The 21,580-nt window shown below is 35.7% G+C and overlaps 1 protein-coding gene and 1 pseudogene across 2 annotated transcripts in view; both read left to right on the top strand.

The window, feature by feature from the left end:
* Window positions 1–21,580, top strand: part of EPHA7 (EPH receptor A7) — a 194,211-nt gene that overhangs the window by 15,513 nt on the left and 157,118 nt on the right. The window lies entirely within an intron of this gene.
* Window positions 4,505–4,642, top strand: LOC134488738 (U2 spliceosomal RNA; annotated as a pseudogene).

Here is a 21,580-nt window from a genome sequence, read left to right on the forward strand (position 1 = left end):
TGAGAAACAGCTAGTTACCCAACACTTCAACATAGCAAAGAGGAAGCTGCTCTCACAACTTGAGATAGACTAACTGCACATTATATCCCAGACTCAAGAAGACCCGGAAGAACAACTGGAGGTGCAGCCAACACCTGAAACTGGAACATCACTGCCACCCCTTCCATTACAGAGTGCAGCAGCTGATATGAGGCAAAAGATCATGGATAAACTAGCTGCAGTCAACTCTCGAGACCGATTACCAAGGCTCAGTGGAGAAGTACTATCAGAGTATGCTAGAAGATGCCAACAGAGCCCTCACAACAATTCCTACTACCACTATAACTCAAACCAATGAACTGGTATATGCTACAGCCACCGTGATCCTGGAGATGCTTGGTTACATGATCAAGAAGAACAGCAGTACATATCCCCTGGAAAATGAGGTTGGAGGCTAAGATCAAGGCAACTCGGAGAGAAGTTAGGCAGCTGGTGGAACTACAGAAGGATGTGGAGATTAAGGATAAGACTTGGCTACTGAAAAAATACAAGGGCCTGACTTCATCTGAAGCCGTAGATACTGCTAAACAAAGGCTCACCGCACTGGCTACCAGGCTAAGGAGATACACTAGAGAAGCAGAGGCCAAGAAGATAAATACCCTGTTTGCCAGAGAACCATCCAAGGTATACTCCCAACTGCAGTGCAACAACACAGTAACAGCAGACCCACCAACAGCAGAAACTGAAGAATACTGGAAGAACATATGGGAGAAAGAGAAGACACATAACACCAGTGCAAAGTGGCTGCAGGACCTGAGAGCAGATCATAGCAATCTCCCAGAGCAGGAACCAGTCACCATCACAGTAGCAGACATCCAACAGTGGGTCAAGAACATGAAGAGCTGAATAGCACCTGGCCTGGACATGATCCACACCTACTGGCTAAAGAAACTAAAAGCAGTGCTAGCAGCAGGCTCCCACCCAGACTGACTAACACAAGGAAGGACACTGCTGATTATGAAAGACCCCCACAAGGGAACAGCACTGTCCAACTACTGGCCAATAATCTGCCTCCCCACAACTTGGAAAGTCCTATCAGGCATCATAGCCATCAAGCTATAGGACCATATGGCCCAATACATGAGCACAGGTCAGGGCATTGGGAACCACACCAGAGGCTCAAAACACCAGTTGCTCATAGATAGAGCAGTCGCCCAAGACTCAAGGTCTAGACAGACCAATCTGAGCACAACCTGGATTGACTACAGGAAAGCCTATGATTTAGTGCCGCACACATGGATCTGTGAATGCCTGATGCTATACAAAGTCAACAGGACATTAAGGACCTTCCTCAAGAACTCAGTGGGATTGTGGAAGACGACATTGGAAGTTAACTCAAGACAATTCACAAAAATGGCCATCGAGTGCGGCATATACCAAGATGATTCACTGTCCCTGCTGCTGTTCTGCAAAAGCTTGAGCACCCACAGCCAGATAATCATAAGGATTGGATATGGATACAAATTCAAGAGTGGAACTACCATCATCCACCTCCTCTACATGGATGCAGGGGTCTACCACACTAGACAGGACCCAAGGTGCAGACAGTGCAGAGAGGCCTCAGAGACATCCCGACAGATAGTGGCAGGGTGTAAGATGCAGGCAGGAACAGCATACACTGAACAGCACAACCAAGTAGCTGGCATTGTGTGCAGGAACGTCTGCATAGTGTATGGGCTAGACCCTCCCAAGTCCAGATGGGAGATTCCACAGAAGGTCATGGAGAATATCAGGGCTAAGATCCTCTGGGACTCCAGATCCAGACAGACAGGCAGGTACTGGCCAATCAACCAGACATTGTGGTAGTAGACAAGGACCAGAAGAAGTGGTGGTGATAGATGTAGTGGTGCCAAGTGACAGCAACATCAGGAAGAAGGAGTATGAGAAGCTGGAGAAGTGCCAGGGCCTGAAGCAGGGCCTGAAGGAGGAGCTAGAGAGGATGTGGAAAGTGAAAGCCAAAGTGGTCCCAGTGATCGTAGGAGCACTCGGACTATGACTCCTAAGCTGGGAGAGTGGCTCCAGCAGATCCCAGGAACATCAGAGTTGTTCAAGAGTTTTTCTTCTAATATAAATTGTGACATAAATGTTACAATATTTATATTCATTTTTGTAATATTTACTGTATATTATATAGAAATTCTCATATCTATAGTATTAGGTGATCATTTTTATAGAAAATTGTTTTAGATTTAAAATATTTTTAAAGTGGTTCATGTTTTGGAATTGCATTTTTAATAATGTATTAGATTTATTACCCATTGCATTCATAAGACACTTTATAGTTTATAGTGAAGAAACAAACAAAATAAAATAAAAAGTTGTAAAATCTAGAAGCTATAGAACAGTCATCTGTTTTTTTTGTGCATAAAATTGGCTAATACGTTTTTTTTTTTGGTGACACATTGGCACAATTGGGCAAAACATGTCAATGCCCATTCACTTCACTAAATTCATGCATTCACTTAACTGTGAATATATTTTTATGGATTAATACAGAAATTCTAATATAGTCACCTTTATCTGAAGAAACCATGGAGTTAATGCTTTCATTGATATTTACCTACTCTTCAAACTACTTTTATATTTATTGCCACTTAAGAATATGATAAAAAATCAATTATTGCTCTCTTACTTCTAACATTAAACATACAGTCTTACTGTTTGCCTGTGTTGTGCAACCCCTGAACTAGAATGTTAAATGTAGCTGATTAAAAGCAATAAGATGAATGTGGATGTATAGGTATTAAATCTGAAAGGTTATGAATTAATCTGTTTCATATTTGTGTGCTGCAAGAGATAAAGTGGAATTTCTGTAAGTGGCTTACTTACGGAATGACTGTAGTGGCTTTTCAGAAATTTGTCAATATTTCCAAGTTTTCCAGGAGAATATGAATAATTGCAGAGCCTTCATAAATGCTTGTAAAAGACTAAGGAGTCTTTGGGAGTGTTATCGGGGACCTCACCTTTTATTTCGAGGGGAAAACCCTTCAGGACAACCTCTCTTCTCACAATAAATAAGAGGAGACACACAACAGCTGCAAAATGCTCCAGTGAAAGATACAGACACCTTTCTGGCTTGATGGTAAACAGGTAAGAATAGCCATTACTGTCAACACATTATGGAAAGCAATGTGAGATATGCTTGGTAGATAAGGATTTGGGAAAGAGACAGTAAGGTAGATATTTCTTGGAAAACCTATCCACACACAGCCAACATCAGCAGTCTTAACTCTAAAGACTGAACACAGTGTAAGCGGTAACACCATCCTTACAAAAATGAAGGATCCAGGTAAAGCTTATTACAGTATACATACATACCCATAAGGCTATTTTTTTTCTGGATAAGCAGCTGTTGAGCAAAGCATTAAAAAGGCATAAGGAAATGAAAGGCATGAGTTAAAAAAAAAAAAAGGAAACCTAGATCTAGTTTATACTACATGTAGCCCTCGTTTAGTGACCATATTTGGGACCAGCAACTCAGTTGTTAAGCAAAGTGGTTGCTAGATGAAACTGCAACTGCGCTTATGATCTTTCTTCAGTTTTCCTTTGCTTTACTGACTTGTGAAGGTTGTAAATGCGAGGATTGGTCATAAAGTTACTTTTTCATCACTCTAGCAACTGTTTGTAACAGCAAACAGTCGCTAAAGGAGGCAGTTGCTAAACAAGGACTACCTATAATACCATTTATCATGTCTCTCCATTCCTTTTATGGTTGCAAACCATCCTTGCTTCCACTATATCCATAAACTATTTCATACATTGTAATTTCTTCCTTAAACTGCTTACCTCTCCTTTTTGAAGATCTCAACAACTCCATCCACCCATGGCCAACTTGTTCTGCCCCAGTCTTTTTTTATTTCACATTTTTGCTTGAGATTTGATCTTTATTCATTCTCTTACGATCAAACCACCAAAAATAATTGTTTCATACTTACTACTTTCTTTTGTATTCCATTCACATTCATTTGGCTTCCATTCACTCTGAACTGTCTCCCTTGTTATTTTTACTCTACACACTTCTCAAGTACTCCATCCCACTGACTTTAACGTCTGTTTCTTCTGACACTCAATTCTCACTTCCATTTGATAAAATGGGCAGAAGTTCAAGGCACAGCCATTTTACTTATACACAGCTATTTTTACTTTTTTTCAAAAGGTTGCTGCAACAGCCCTCATTATCTACTAAGTTTCTGCCAGCATTTTTAAGTCTTAAAATTCATTTTTCTGCCTTTAGTAAATATTCTATCAATTTATACAAATTTGTCTACTTGCTCTGTTTTTTTACCATTTATGAATAATTGTTAACTGTTCACTCTTCCTATCAAACAACTATTTTGGCATTTTACTATTTTTCAGATCTATATTCCTTGCTGCATCATACAGTCTACAGCAAATCACTCTGAGTCTTCTCCAGTACTATGTAGGAAAGTGAGTGTCCAACCCACACACTTTGAATATGCAGTCTATCACTTCTCGGTCTTTTGGCTAAGAACAAGTGTAGGATCTGTTCTTACCAGTTTAATATGCAGTCTATGCACTTACGTGACACTCTGTTATATATTAATTGGACTAAATAACCTGGGATTAGAAAAATATAACTAAAACATAGAATATCGAATTTCAAGAAATTTGAAGAAGCCATCTGTTATTGATTATATCAACAGTTGTGATACTCAATTTTTCATTACTTTCAAAGAACAAAATAGTCAAAATATACTTCAGTTCATTGTATTCCTTTGTAAAAATTGTTTTTCTCCCTGATCTTCAAAGACATGGGAGGGTGCTTGCTTTTTATGACTTAGAAACTATTTGTTAATATTTGCCAAACTGGTGTTTTTGCTAGATTTGTTCTTATAGATAAACACACACCAGTGAAATAAGGCCAATGCATGACAGTACCCTTAGCTACCATAGATAGCATGTGTTTACAAGGACTATGTTTTACCTTTCCAAAAAAAATGGTTTGGTAGAAACAGTGAAAGGCCTGGGTCATATGTTGCAGCTGGTATACCCAGGAAATGACTAACAAGGATCTAAGTATCTGAGTACTAGTAAAATGGTATCTGTATTATGTGGAAAGGAAGTTTTTGTCATCTTAGAATGAATGAACTTGCCTTTATATAATATTTCAGTTTTTAATGCTAAGTTGTTTCACTGTTTCTGAATTGTCTGTTCTGAACTGATGCAAAAACATGGTGAAAAAACTTAGCATTGAAAAACAGGATTATATGAAGTCAAATGAACAAGTGTAGATGAGAATTTTGTATACAATTTATTCTCCTGTTTTTTCATGTTTTTTTCATGCCTCACCCCCTTTTTTTTCTCTTTTTTTAAAAGAAGGAATTTCACAAAATTTGGAGAAATATTCCAAATCAGTTTGGACAGTACAAATTAGGTCATTTCATAGTAAGAAATGAACTAAATGAATTTTGCAAACAGCCCTATTTACTGTAACAGGTACGGGTTGCCAGTATTTTTGTCACCTGAAAGCTACTGGTACATGTAATCTAATTGTTTGTCATTAAAATGAATAGAATGCTCCATGCCCTCATTTGAGTTACACAGAATGGGCTTGGGCCTGAGACTCTAGTGTGGCACCTTCCCTAGGTTCCACCATGCTTCTGCATCAGATGGTGATGATGTACTGTAAAACAGCAGGCCTTAAATATGGTCAACAGTATATCTGGAACCCCGCTGCATATGAATTGCTTAGAAAATAAAACGGTCAGAGCAGATATAGTGAAATGATAGGGAACATCAAGCGAAGCTAGTAAGGATGGTAGAGGGCAGTCTCGCTAATTTGCCCTAAGATAAATGAGTGTTCAGCTTCTAGATAGGCATTATCTAGAATACACTTTGACAAATGTCACTGTACAGCCAATATAATGATCTCAATAGGTTGGAGCACAGAACCTTACCAATTTGATGTGAGGGGTGGAGAGAATCTGGCAAAAGATTGAGTATGAAAATGAGCCAAATCAGGCTGCACATAAAAAAATCCAGAGATGTTTCCCCAGTATATCCCAGTGGTAGAGGCAATTATGCTGAGGATGTTGCTGACTCTTCCGTGCTTAGTTTCTGTTATTACAGTTGGAAAGATGTCTAGAAGCTGACCTCTGTTTGCTTGTTTTGCTTTGTTTTGCTTTGCTTTGTTTTGTTTATATTGTTTTGTTTTGCTTTATTTTTAATGCAAGTTTGTTCAAAATTATGGGACTGTAGAGTGAAACAAATTTAGAATTCCATCAAGTCGGATGGGAGTTATGATTATATTCCACCTATAAGCTTGTTGCCTGAAGGTTTAATAAGTCTAAATTCTTGAGTGAAATATCAAATATCAACCCAGTCTTATCTGTTGTAGATGAAATATTTCATTGTCATACCCTTTATGCATAATATTTGCTCTTCTCTTAACTCTTGGGGTGATAAGTTTTGGGTCCACTAATTCTGACTGTATGGTTGTCTTTATGGCCAATCAGTGAATATAAACACAAAACAAATGTATATTGGGTTTTCATACTAGAGACATTGTTCATTCAAAACTTTATTTGAAATGGAAGATACATAGATTCAGCAGTAGCATTCAATTTTCCTTTCCTATAATATTCCTTTCAGCACACACTATGCTGTATAAAAGAAAAAAAAAATCTTTGTTTTTAATGTTAGATTTTTATAGCTACAGTATATACTTTAATATGTATTTATATTTAGTTTTAGGAGATACAGGACATTCATTATTGATTAGCACTGAATAGATAACATACATCTAGGTGCCAGTCTAAAACTAGAGGCCAGGAGAATGTTGACATTGATTGATGGACATGCCATGAGACTACATATATTTTGATCATTTGGGCATGAATCCAGTGCAACACGGCTCCTAAGATTAGGCAATAATTCTTTGCTTGAGTTATCCAAGCATACATAAAATTTGCCCGAAACCAGAAGTTTATAAAACCATTGTCATCCATTAACAAAAATGTTTACCTTACCTTGTAAATACAATCAAACATGAGAAGATGAGAATCCAGACAGGAAATTTAGTATCTCTGTGTTACTGACATACTACTTTACAATGCTATTTTCATACTCATACATACTCATAAAAAACAGACTGAAATAGGGTAATATAGATGTGCAGAGAATATATTTGATTCTGTCTTTCAATTTTACTTTTTAAACAGCAAATATGATCACCTACCAAGTACATTTCTTTCTGGCACAGACTTTGGAAAGACTTCAGTCTACAGGCACTATGCTGACATCATGGAACTTTCCTTTCTTTATATTATACTTGGCATTGGGCATTTTAACCTATCAATTAAGGATCTCTGTGGATCAATTAATTATGACTTGAAAGAACTTGCATCTCTTGAGATAGCCTCTTATTGCTGTGCTTTGGGGCTAATCACTCTGTGAACATCGGTAGAAATCATCCAGTGACAATCCGCAGCTGGGCATTCAGTTGCATGGTCATCAGATGCTTTCAGTTGTTGGGCGTGGTCCACAGAACCTCTCTTGAACTCATCAGGGACTGATTTTCCTCAGTGCCACAGGTTCTTAATTTAGGAGCATTGCTTTGCATGTTAGGCCAAGGACTATATTACAAACATTTTAAGGGTTTATAATCTGTTTTATTTATATTCCTGTGTGAATAAGTGACTGCAATAGCTGTCTAAATGGCCTAGATACCTTTTCCCTTCCCCGTTAGATTATTCCATTGTATTGAGCAATGTAAATAGAACAAGGTGCTGGTGTTACTGTGTTTGTTATTAATTTGACTACTTGGCAGTATTAATGGAATATATGAGGAGTTTTTCCTTCTTTCCCCGAATGTATAATTTTACCAAACAGTCAAACCATTTTTTTTCTTTCAGCACTGTAAATTTCTTGGAATGTACTGGTAATCTTTGATTTATCATTTCAGAATTGTGTTAATGCTTAAGAAGGTATATAATAGTAGTCCTATAATGTCACAGTTTTCTCATAATTTAGATTGTTTGCTCTGCTAAACAGCAATGAAACAAATGCAACTTCAATTTCAAGAGTCTCAGTTTACACAGTTTGTTTATTTAATATGGTCTGGGATCTAAATAGCAAAACAGTCTTGGGTAAATAATTGAATGTTGGGGAACAGCTTATATAAAATGATATATCACGGTCTCCCTCTTCTCCTTGTGTCCCACCCACCCCCTGCTCCAAAAACTACCTTAGCATGCCACATGGAAAACTCCTGTTGAAAGTTTCCTTTGAGTCACAAAAATATTTTTCTTTGTTTTTTGGATCCTGATTCTGGGCCTCGTCTTTATATTGATAAGCTATAACATGAATGTGCACATACACTTGATAAGAAATTACTAGGATCAAGCCTTCTATTTTATCTGTTGTAATCTACTGTAAGCAGATTTGTCTAAGGGGTCCAGTTTTTTCTAGTCTTTTTATAGAAAATCTTTCATGTAATCATATCATATCTGATTCTAGGTCTTCACATTCCATGACAAAAAAGATTTTTGACTTTTCTGAGTCAGCAATGCTAATGAATTACATACCTGCACTGTGCTGCTTTTGTTATTAATACAAATGATTATTTTCTAGTTTAAAAGGGAGTCACTACATTTATAATAATTATGTCATTTGGGATAAAAGTAAAAACACAATCTTGCAACTTTTTCTCAAACAAAATCTTAAATAAATTGAAATAACATTAGTTATTAAAAGTTTTAGTATTTAAAAGTTACCCTAGAGATTTTTGTAGGCTATATGTTTGATTTTGTATTTTTTCCCCTTAAATTGAATAAACAAGAGATAACAAGCACACATACACACACAGAGGAAGGAGAAGCTATATGTTAAATTGTATTTACATTTTATTTGTGGTTTGTGAGACTACTTCTCCTCTGATTTGCCAGTGGATATATTTTTCTACAATAAATATTTTAGTCTCTCATTTTTAAGGCATTCATATGTAGTGTGGAGCATTAACCTAAGTCCTAATAAACAGTGACTCCTGTTAGGCAAACATGCAGAAAATGATGGTGTTTTGGAAGAAACGAGGAGGAGATTGAGGCCTAAGTGATGATAGGGGAAAGAAATGGAGGCCTAGAGATTAGAATGGGGATTGTGTCCTATCACATACTGCTCCTGTCTCTGGAGATAAAATGAACTGTTACTCAGTTTTTTTTATTGATGGCAGTGGCATGGCTTATTAGAATCTAATTCAAGTTGAGCCAGTGAAAAGCAGGGCCGCAACTAGGGTCTGTGTCACCTGGGGCAAACATGGATTCCACGCTGATTTTGGCACCCCCCAGTGCTCATTTTGGTGCCCCCCCCAGCACAGCACCCAGGGCCCATGCCCAGTTGCGGCCCTGGTGAAAAGTCACTCATCATCATGTGACATACATTGTGCCTCTTCAGCTAATTCCAGTTTCATACTTGTAGTTTCTTTAGCTATGGAAGTGATTTAAGTGCATTTATTATGACAAGCAGAAATATGTATTTTCCTCCAGTTCCATATTATTTTGTTTTGTTCTAGTTGGCTCTGTGGATTCATCTATCTTCAATGTTTCTATGATTATAGTGAGTGAAAGGATTATTTTGTGGTGGTGGCTTTCATACTTAATGTCTTTTACAAGGTAGAAGCTTCTTTTTTATCATTGGAAAAGTGAGGTGCAGCAGCAATAATAACAATAACATATCTGGTTTATCTTTTAATCTGTTTCATGTAGGACCTATTCACTTCCTACAGTAGTCCAATGTGTTCCTGATACAGAACAGGAGGAAAAGCCTGCTGCTTCCTGAGCTAGTCCCAATGATTAAGCCTCCAAATATCTCTCTCGTGCTCATTCTCTCTTCTTTATTTATTTATTTATTAACTAACTAACTAACTAACTAACTAACTATCCCACCTTTATTTTTTATAGCAAAAGAAACCTGATTTAGCTGCTTAGAAATTGTCAAAAAGTAAGTAAATTAGACATAAAGGGTCAGCACAACAACCACAAAACAAAGGTTTTCTAATTTGAAGTCTTCAGTTTCATTTTGTCATATTCGCATAATTATTCATCATATAGATGTTTGACTGCAGCTTACAGTTTCTGTTTTATCATAGTCACGGTCCTTTATTGAATGAAAAACTAGGTCAGAGTGTTCAATATGACTCTATTTTTCTTTGAATGTAGAATTACTCCTTTGTGTAACTAACACTACAACTTGTAATCTGAACTTTCTTATTTCTTAATGGGTTTTCAGGTGAGTTTGGTGGCATTATTTTTTTAAAAAATAGGATGGGGGGGGTTGATCTTCCTTTTTTGTAATTGACAAGCGTAGCAGAATTTTGGCAGGGTTATTTCTGATATCAAAGCTTATTGCAGCAAACTAAGTTTTAAGTGCAGCTGAGAAGCAGATGAACTACAAACGGGTTAAATTCTGCACTCATGCCACATATTGGTTTCCTCAAAATGCCATTGGGAAACTGAGATAAATGCTGCAGCATTTTCTCTGTTGACATGGTGTTCGCCTGTCTGACTGCATCCTTCCCAACAGGCAGCACTGAAGCAATTACAAAATAAAAAGACATCTGTGCCAAGGCTTGGCTAGTCAAAGAAGGACAAACGCTTGTGTTTAAGGGTATGGAATCCAATCGATGAAAATGTCTGGACCTGTTAGTACCTAAAAATCTGACGGCCACTGGGAAACTCAGAGAGGGTCTTTTGTTGCAGAGATAGAAAAGAGGCCCAAACAGTGACACTTAGGAGGAAAGGGGTCAGCCAGTAGGATCATCCATCTTCCTCAGTGGCAGCTTTCTGTCAGCTTCTAACTCCACTCAGCAGAGGATCTAAACCTCTATTGTTGACACCAGCCAATTCTCAGCCAAGTGTAAATGAAGTTAATATTCACTGACCTTATGCATACCCAACGAAGGCCCTCAGTGTCATCTTGGAAATAATGTTATCTGACACTTCAAAAGCAAGTGCTGGCAGTTTGTGTATTTTTGTGTGTGTGCTGTGCAAGTAAGCAGAACTGTGTTGTTCAGCTATCTCCCTTGATATAGATTATTGCTAAGAAAATATTTTTACTCTATATCAACATAAGTATAATTTGAGGGTTTTTTTGTTGCTTGCTTGCTTGCTTTTATAATGCTGTGCTAGTATATAATATGCTGCACTAATATAGAAAAATAATTGTTATGGATGCAATTCTTACTAAAGAGTATGTGCTAATTGTATTAGGTATATGTAGCAGTGGCAAAACTTAAATACCTGTTTTATAAAATTCTGCAGTGCAGTACAAGATACATTTGACCATTTTTTTCTCTGAAAGGAAGCATGCTGAAAGCAACTAGCAAGTGTTGCTCTTTTTTTTGTTCATTTTTCTTCTGTTTGTGTAAAATCTTATTTTCAAAAGAGAATAATTAGAAATTAGCTTAAAAATTAAGAAACCTTTGAATGAAAAAAACAAACATCGTCAAAGGTGATTTTGACTCTTCAGCTTTGCAGTTATTTCCTGAGTAAGATTGGCCTAGCATTAATTTGGGATTATTCAAGTATTTCTTGCATGCCTTTTATATCCTTTGTTTTAACTTTGTGCTAACTTTGCCTTTGCTTGTTTGTTCTTTTTTGGAAAAATAAATGTTGATTAGCCATCTGGATGATTACTATTTACATTAAAAAAACCCTAAATAATGGAAACATCCAATCCGTTGATTTTTATTGCCTTAGCATGATAGTATTTATGTGATTTAAATTGCAAGAAGCTCTTGGAATACTAGATAAAGTTGGATTACTTTATTATTTTAACCTACTGCTTAAAAGGACATCGAATTAAGTCACTGACACAGAGATGAAAACTGCATTACTTCTTTTATTCATTGTCCATAAATATTTATTACTGGCTACGTTCCTGTGTCAGGGTAATTTTATGATCAGCTGTAAATCACTGTGTATAGAACTACACAGTTCAATCTCATTTATCTGAGTGGTCAGAATTAATTGATTGAAGATTGCCAGAAAATTTTCATGTTTGCCACTTGAGTTCCTTGGTAAAAAAGAAGCTTATAAATATAATAAATAGAGAAAAGCTTTAAGGTATACTTAAGAACTAATTTCATCGTCTCTGTTAACACTGAATTATATAGAAACAGTAAGAAGTCTGGTATATTGGAGAGTTGCTTATGTTATAGAAACTGTGGTTTACTTTGAAATTGTCTTGCCACGGAAATTATTCTGATTTTATCACTTATTAAATGTAAGTCCATAAACAGTGTTTTTTCTCCTAAGGGATTGTTTGATCAAACGCGAGTAGCTAAAGTAAGTGCCAGTTGTAAAGTAAGCTCAATGGCAGAATATTCCTTAATTATCAGCCAAAGCCTTGCAGCATTTCAAAAACTAACAAATGTATTATGACACAAATTTCTATTAGGGAGTTCATTTGATAATATTTTTGAATTAAAGTGTGCAGTTTGAACAATAAATTAATTCCACTCGATGTATTAGCCTGTATACTGCATATCGAGTTAGTGCATTAAAAACATGGACTCAAAACAAAACAAAACAAAACAACAACCCTCCTGCATTCCTATTACAGGACAGTATATTTGGAAATTAGGTGTTAGATTAAAGTCTTAGAAGAAATGTTTTCTTTCCTATATGAATACACACTGTTCTGCACATTAGTGGTGCCACATAACATTTAAAAAACATATACATAGTGCAGATGCTTCATTCTAGGCTTAACTAGATAACAGTTCCAATAGAATCTATATAGACAGAAATAATGTTATTACTTTATTCTGCTTAGTCTTCATGTGGAATACTGCGCTAAATTCTTGATGCCACATTTTAAAAGAGTATTGATCATCAGAAATGTGCCCAGAAGGACAGAAGGACTTCTGAAAAAGAGTAAATTATTGTTTAATAATAATGATGTTTTATTATGGAATGACTTTTAATGTTTATTTCTTTTTAAGGTTTATTTTTATTGTACGCTGTGCAGAGTCACATTTGTGAGATGGGCAGCTATATAAATGTGATGAAAGAATGAAAGTTGGATATTTTTAGATTACATAATAAACAGTAGGTAACACTGTCACTATCTTCAAATATTTGACAAACTTTATCATAGCCAGAGCAAATCTAGTCTCTTGTTTACTAATCTAGAAAGGGGGCAGATAGAAGTTTTGGCAATGAAATTTGCTGGTAAATCATCAAACAGAACTGGAAAATACCAATTTGGCCTGCTGTGTTTTCCAAATCTTTGAAATACTGTTTTCATAATGAAGTAGCCTACTAAAAGATTATGGTACAGGGTAAATAAGCACAACACAGTTTTATATCTAAAGTTTGAACTGTTTTGTTTTATTTATTTCTTTTTGAAAAAGGGAAAAAAAAAGGTTACTGGATGCAATCACAGTGTTTGTTGTTTTCAATATTGAATAGGTATTTTGCTTTTTTGATCAGGTTTACAAAATGTTACTGCCTTCACAGGCCAGAAACCAAACAAGTGATCCTCAAATAATGCAAATGGAAAGTGTTTGGTTAAAGGAACACTTCTGTTTGTTTTTCCTGTAAAGACAAGAAATAAAGATTCTTTGTACTAAATGTCAGCAGAAGATTCGTTACAACAATAGTGACATCTCTAGCTGTGAATTGTGAATTTTTGAGGAAGTGGCAGTTTTTTTCTTTGTAGCTGTCCAAAGAAAAGATAAACTAGTATTACCAACAACTGTTTCAATATTGCCACTCTGGCCAGCTTTAATTTGCCACTGTGCCGAGTACGTCCTACCAAGAGATTTAAGCAAATCATCATGTAGGGAATGTGAAGATAACATAACCTGAAGAGTTAGCATTATTTTTATCCTGATTAAACTCATTGGCAGTGGGTCAAGGTTCTAAGAGGCAAACTTTGACCCATTTCTGTAATTCAGAATAATAGGTAATTTTCACCTTTTCTTTCTCTGGGTCTCCATAGGAAAGGTCTTTATGGATTGGAGTTCAACGTGCATTGCGTTGTCAGCACAGCTGTGATTTCTCTGACAGTTACATCAGGAGAAAAAGGGAAAGAAGAAAAATGGAATTAAAGCATGAAAAATTGCTTTGTTCTCTAGAGTTCTAGGAAATGGGTTTTTGAAGCTCCATACAACCTTTAGCACCTCTGAAGATAATTAAATTCACAAAGAATAAACATCAAAATTGCATTTGAAACATTTAATATTGTAGGAGAAAAGACAAAATAAAATCAATTGCAAGTGTAGGTAGAATATTTTATAGCGAGTAGTCTGCATTAATTAAAAAAAATCATGTCTAATAAAAAAATCACCTTGAAGCCAGCAATTGAGTACATTCTACTATGTTAAAATGGGTTAAACTAAAGAAATGATATTGGATGAATTATTTTATTTTACTTTACTTTATTTTCACATTATGCATACCTAGTCTGAGTCTCTGTAGACCAATTGTTGGAACATTCTAAAGCTGAGCTTTCACCAGGAATATATTCTCCATCCCATGTGTGAGTTCAAGCAAATATTTTCTTCATTTCTCTCAGTTCCTTTAAAAATAAAAACTACCTCAGCAATAATATATTCTGAAATATTCACTTTTTTGGATAGATTTTTATTATGCTAGATTTTTCTAGTAAGCATTCTCAAATTTATTATATTTAGATTATTATTAAGGAACTTGTGAAGGGCATTTTCTTGTGTTGTGCCTGCTTTATCTTGTAAGATCTTTATTGTTTAAAATCACCATCAGATGGACATTCTCTTTGTGTTTTGTTCCTCTGGGAAGGATATTTGGTGAGTTCTTGCTCATGCCATTACAGCTTTACTTAAAAAAAAAAAATCCCCTTAGCATTATTGCTGGAACAAGACTTTAATCTTCTAACAGAACTACATTTTATCCAGAGAAGCTTCCCTAAAATTCACAATTGCCTATGCAATTCTAAAACTACTTTTGCTGGGTCAGTGATATCTACCTGGAAGCGGTTGTATACCTTACATCTATCAAGATCGTGTCTATTGTGTCTTTATGGTTTTTAATTCTGTAAGCTGCCTGGAGTCACCGTGTGAGTTGGGTAGCCTTATAAATCTGTTTAATAAATAAGTAAATACATAAATACATAAGATAAAGCTCTGGCATTGTCATAACTATCACTAACATCCCATCTGCATCTCAGAAGCACAGAATCAAAGAACTTGGAGACTTGGTCCTGAAATAGGATTGAATTGAGGGAGGAGGAGGAATAAGCTCAAATGTCATTCCTACTTAGTACTTTCTGTTGTAGCTTCTGGAGTGACCTGTTTTTACTGCTAATGCCAGGCTCGCCTCAATTAGTACCTGTACAATATTTCAAACAGTTTCTAGAAAAGGAACTACCACTCTCTGAATCTGAAAGTGAGGTACAAGAGATGCCTTCTTCAATTTGTTCACTCACATATGAACTTAAATCAAGATAGTGATACTGTGATCATTTTATTGTGATCATTATATTGTGATCATTTATTCAGTTATTAAAAAAAAATCATGCCATGTACTCAAAAGGCTCTGGGCAGTATACAATAGAACATAGATATAAAAGAAATGCCCAACAAGAGTAATCATACTCCTTAATAAATCATAATTGTCATAAATCAAACCCTAAACCTAATCCCAACAATCACAAAAACAAAAAACTAATAGCCTAAAACTAGATTTTTATATAAGAAATTTTGTAGATTGCTGAGCAGTTGTAAAACTTAGAGAGCCAGCTTATGTATAGATACATGCCCCCCAAATTTAATAATATCTTATTGATAAAATTCTCATTGATGGTCTATGTCACCTACTATTGTATCTTTCATGATGTGACAGACAACTTTTGTGTGGCTGAGGGGGAGGGTCAACACATTTTTAAGCATAGTTTCTGAGGGCCACATAATTTGAAATAGTGACTGTGATTATGGGGTGACAGAACTTCCAATTAAGGCATGGCAATGCAGGTCACCCTTCTCAGCTTATATTTCAGAAGGAGGAAGAAACTGGAGGAAAGGGATTTGGGATGCATTCCTGTAGGTGGGAGTCTAATAGACATAGCCTAAGAAAAGCCTCTATCAGGGGAGAGGGTTAAAATATATATTTAGCACCAGAAGAGGCAAGTATCAACTACAGTAGCTATAGATACATTGTAGAATCACATGAACCTGTTTATAAAGAATTTTTTTATTAAAGTTTTTATAAAGTGACTTAATAGAAGTCAACTTATTTCTTTGTTTAAATATTAACCAAATGACTCTTGTCCTATATCTTCTCCATGTTTCACCTACTATTGTTACAGAGACGTAAAGAAATAAAGGAGGAAAAAGTCTAAACCGGAAAAGAGTATAGTGACAGATAAATAGATCCTGTAAAGATTTCTCTTATGGAATTTCACTCCATTTTAAATAATACAACATTAATAAGAAAAAGAGATTCACAACCAGGAATGTATGTGATAATGACATGATTCTATTATTGGAATAGGAGGACCTAGAATATTTTTTACTTTTTTGGGTGGCTGGCTGTTATTATTTTTAATTAGTTAATTTAAATAGTTAAGAGACCTAACCAGCTATTTCGGTGATTGCTTTCCAAAAGAGAAAACATAGTATCATTTGATCTGGCAGAATACCATTGATGTACTTTCAGGAGATTTTGGAGTCCACCCAAAAGCACTATGGTTTTATGTGGCTCAAAGGCTGCAAATTGCCCATTCTTGTATTAGATAGTTTGCTACTCCCCATCCATATATAATGCATTTTCTTTTCTTTTTGTGGTATGTTATTTAGAGGAAAATAGTTTAATATCCAGTTAATTTCTATTACGGAGGACAACACAGATACCTGAAACTAAACTATTACAATAATGCGGACTCGTGCTATGCTAATAATATTGACACACCAGAAATGTATATGGAAACCTATGAACATATACATTCCTCATCTAAATTACTTTAGTAGATTTAGATTATTGTACATAAGAACATCTCTGGGTAAAATTGCACTAATGTGACTTTTATCCACATAGCATATAATGTGGTCTGTATAGTTTGACTTAATAAACCATATTTCCATCTACTTTAACAGTATAAAATAATTGCAGTAAGATCAAAATAAGAATTTTAAAAATGCATAAAAATGTTACAATGCATCAGAGTCATTTAAGTTTTATTAATAGTTCACAGCAATGGATACCCTTTACAGACAGTTGTAATAATTAGGAATTAAGGGTTTGGTATTTTTGAAAATAGTAGGGTTATTAGTTTGTAGTAGAAGAAGAGACGTTTCTTGGAGAAATTACTCTCTTAGTGATAATGCACAAAATTATGGTCTTCATATGAGTGCAGTATCTGCAGAATAATAATTTTCAGATAACAGACTATATTGGCTCTGATTCTTGCCATTTTCCAAAAATAATTAAAGGCCCAACTATAATATAATACCAACAATACAATTCCTTGGGAGAAGAGCAATGACCAATCTCGATAAAATAGTTAAGAGCGGAGACATCACACTGACAACAAAGGTCCGCATAGTTAAAGCAATGGTGTTCCCCGTAGTGACATATGGCTGCGAGAGCTGGACCATAAGGAAGGCTGAGAGAAGGAAGATCGATGCTTTTGAACTGTGGTGTTGGAGGAAAATTCTGAGAGTGCCTTGGACTGCAAGAAGACCAAACCAGTCCATACTCCAGGAAATAAAGCCAGACTGCTCACTTGAGGGAATGATATTAAAGGCAAAACTGAAATACTTTGGCCACATAATGAGAAGACAGGACACCCTGGAGAAGATGCTGATGCTGAAGAGTGGAGGGCAAAAGGAAGAGGGGCCGACCAAGGGCAAGGTGGATGGATGATATTCTAGAGGTGACGGACTCGTCCCTGGGGGAGCTGGGGGTGTTGACCGACAGGAGGCTCTGGTGTGGGCTGGTCCATGAAGTCACGAAGAGTCGGAAGCGACTAAACGAATAAACAACAACTCTTCTCTTCTGAAGATGTTTTAAAAGGGTTAGCAAACTACTTTCTATGTTGGTGACGCGATACGTACATTGAAAGGTATATTAATAGACTTGATTTGGTCATGATGACTGGTTTTTCCATGTTGTCTAAATACCTTCAGTATGTTCAATAAGATTTTATTATGGGGCCTTAGATTGAAAGCTCTTAATGTGTTGTTAAATTATTATCTTTCCCCAAACTGGAAAAGATGGATTGTGAGCAAATCATGTTTGTGAGTTTTTACTAATTTAATGCATTTCATTTTATATATTTTATCTATTTTTCTTAAGTGTGTTTTAACCACATTGCAATAATCTGAAGAGTTCTAATGTTTGCATGCAATTTCTAGAAGGGTGAATGAACAATTTTGTATTAAATTTGGACCAAATGTACTTTTTATTCATTCTTATTCTATATATTTTGTTTCTGAAAACAAAGCTAAAGTGATCTGACTCCTGTCTGAGTCACAGTTTTAGAGAGAAATACATTTTATTAGTGTGTAAAAGCATACTGAAAAGTCAGATTGATAGGAAAAAATATTTGTAGAATTTCTTAAAAACCTAAAATGAAGAAATAATAATAATAATAATGTGTAAGGAGAAAAAAGTCCTTTAATGTAGCTACCTATGTATGAATCCATGATAAAAATAAGAAAGTGGTAGAAATACAGAGCCACATTTTAACCATTGTGACTGCACACAAATAGGAATTATGCTATTAAGAGAAATATGAGATTTTAGCACATTTAAGAGTGTTTTTTATGTTTCTGCATGCTAAGTCTAAGTACTAGTCAAAACTGCAAGAGTGAGTGAAAATAAATCAGACTATATTATTGGCAGAAATTTCAAGAGAAGTTTATGCACCTAGAAAAAATGTTTAGGTTTTATGGAATTTGGGGCTGGATAATACTCTTCTTCACATGTTTTCTTTATCTGTAATCAAAAAGGAGACACTGAATATATGGAAGTCCTGCACCACAAAACAGAAGAATAGACAAAATACATAAAGAAAAGTTCTGGCCAGGATCTAGCTTCCCATCTTCAAGCCAGTTCTGGAGAGGCCTCCTTCCTCTGTGCATGTGTGTGATTTCTATGTCCATGCATGCATGCATGCATGCATTTTTCTATGCTGCTCCATTCCAGATTGGTTCTGAGCTTCTGTACAGTGTATATGTATCTCTGCATACTTGCTGGAAGCCACCTTCCAAAACAGGACAGAATTGAAATAATTATGGATGATCATTAACTAATTGTAAAATAATTTATCCCAATTTCTAATTGATCCCTTATCTGCATTTGTGATTAATCATGACTATGCAGCAGGTTGAATTTGAAAGGAAAGGCGTGCTTCTGGGCACACATCAGAACAATGTAGCTCCTGTCTGCAGCTCCTTAAACCAAAAGTATGTTTTCCAGGGATCGTGCAGCAGTTAACAGCCGTGCAATCCCGGAGGAAAGAAGTGGCTACCTTAATGAGTTGCAGACAAATACTGTACATGGGCTCTGAAGTGCCTTTTGCCCTGCGTCTCCAAAGTGCTGAACAGCCTTCCATCCATTATCTTTCTCTTATGCACAAAAAGCAGTTCTGCCCACAGTAATGTACAGTTTCACTCATATATGCTCCCCTGTCTTCCTTTGACATAAACAGCCAAAAAGGGGGCAAAAATCAGGAAGGGTATTGGGTAAGGGATACAGATAGTAGCACTAGAAAGGAAAGGGAGAAAGAACTGGATGGAGGTGAGAGGAAGGGAAGAGATTATTGGACAGGGAGAGAAAGAAGTGTCTTTTTAGGCTTCATAAAAAGCAAACAGCTCCTTTCAATCGGCAGTGGTACCTGGACTCATTGGCACCTCTTGCTCAGCAACATTGTTTGGTCTTATAAAATGACTTGTTCACCTTCCAGTTTAAATCCTTGTCTTCCTATATGGTAAATGGATTTCATTTTTTCATGCTGCTTAACCAAAAAAAAAGAGAGGTCTAGGAGCAATATTTCTTATTATTAGTATTAAAAAGAACATACAAAGTTTTTAACGTGCACTGTATGTCTGAAAATTAAGAACATTCCTGATGCTGCAGAAAAGTAACCCATTTTAAACTCATTAAAAACACATTGTATGTTTATTCTCACTACGATGTGTTAATAACACTTTGAGCTATTAGTGAGTATCTGTGGTGCGTTTGCAATAAGCTATATTGCTAGGTCAGCATACATGTTACTATCTTGTGATAAATGAGTGGTATTAACATACTAGGGCATAAATAGATTAAAAATAGCTTAGGATATCAGCTTTTTATTGTATATTTCAGCTATTTCCTTCTTTTGCGAAAATTATGAGTCAAGTGTTAAATAATTTATGACTTCACATTTACAAATAGGTTTACATTGTATTGATCTAGTGGTAATCTGGACTATTAATCTGGATATATAATGTTCATTACCATTTTGAGTTTGTTGTTTATGTAGGTGTGAAATAGTAATGACATAGCTGAAAGTCAGATTTCCTGTCTGTTGTGTAGGTCTGACACAGACAGAGGGAGGTATATAATGGGTCTAAGACCCTTGTCTTCCAGGGCTGTGTAGAATGGTTGAAAAATGAAGATCATCATCAGCCATAAACTTTGCATCATCAACACCTTACTTTGTTTCATATCTGTTTTCAAATAAGATTTTTTTTACACAGACATTTCAGATAAAGTATAAAAATGGTAATTTTACTGGTGAAATACTTGTAAATAAATTATTGAACAAGCAGTACTGTTGGAAAAGTTGGAAAATATTTTTAATAGATACTGAATGCAACACATCTTCAGGCATTTTCAGATTGCGGTTAAGAGTCTTCCAAGTATATTCTGTCTTTAGCATGGTGACAAATTCTTAATACAGCAGAGTATTTGGAGGAAGGGGTGCCTCAGATTCTTTTAACTTCCAAATCAAAGTATTAGACAAATATCTGAAAATACACACAGACATAGAAAAAGGGGGATGAGGCAGGGGGGAGAACAAAAGAAAGCACATAAGAAGTGCTCTATGATTCTGATTTCAAAGTATCTGAAATTCAGAAAAATCTGAAATTATTATAACCACACTTAATATATTTATACTTATTCTGATAAATATAAGTTTTAATCATACTGGTTTTGTTTTCAAAGGTATATTACTAGTATGAAACACAAAATAAATAAGAAAATTGGTTTTGACCTTGATGAAATATTTATTTATTTAATTTTTATCCTCCCTATATTATTTTTATAAATAACTCAAGGCAGGGAACGTACCTAATACCCCTTCCTCCAACTATTTTCTCCACAACAGCAACCCTGTGAGGTGGGTTGGGCTGAGAGAGAGGGAATGGCCCAAGGTCACCCAGTCGGCTTTCATGCCTAAGGCGGGACTAGAACTCTCAGTCTCCTGGTTTCTAGCCCGGTACCTTAACCACTAGACCAAACTGGCTCTCTGTTCTTTAGTATAGGTAAAAAAAGAGCCAGTTTGGTCTAGTGATTAAGGCACCAGGCTAGAGACTGTGAGTTCTAGTTCCACC

This window comes from Candoia aspera, chromosome 1 (assembly GCF_035149785.1).
Source record: "Candoia aspera isolate rCanAsp1 chromosome 1, rCanAsp1.hap2, whole genome shotgun sequence".
Taxonomy (NCBI): Eukaryota; Metazoa; Chordata; class Lepidosauria; order Squamata; family Boidae; genus Candoia; species Candoia aspera.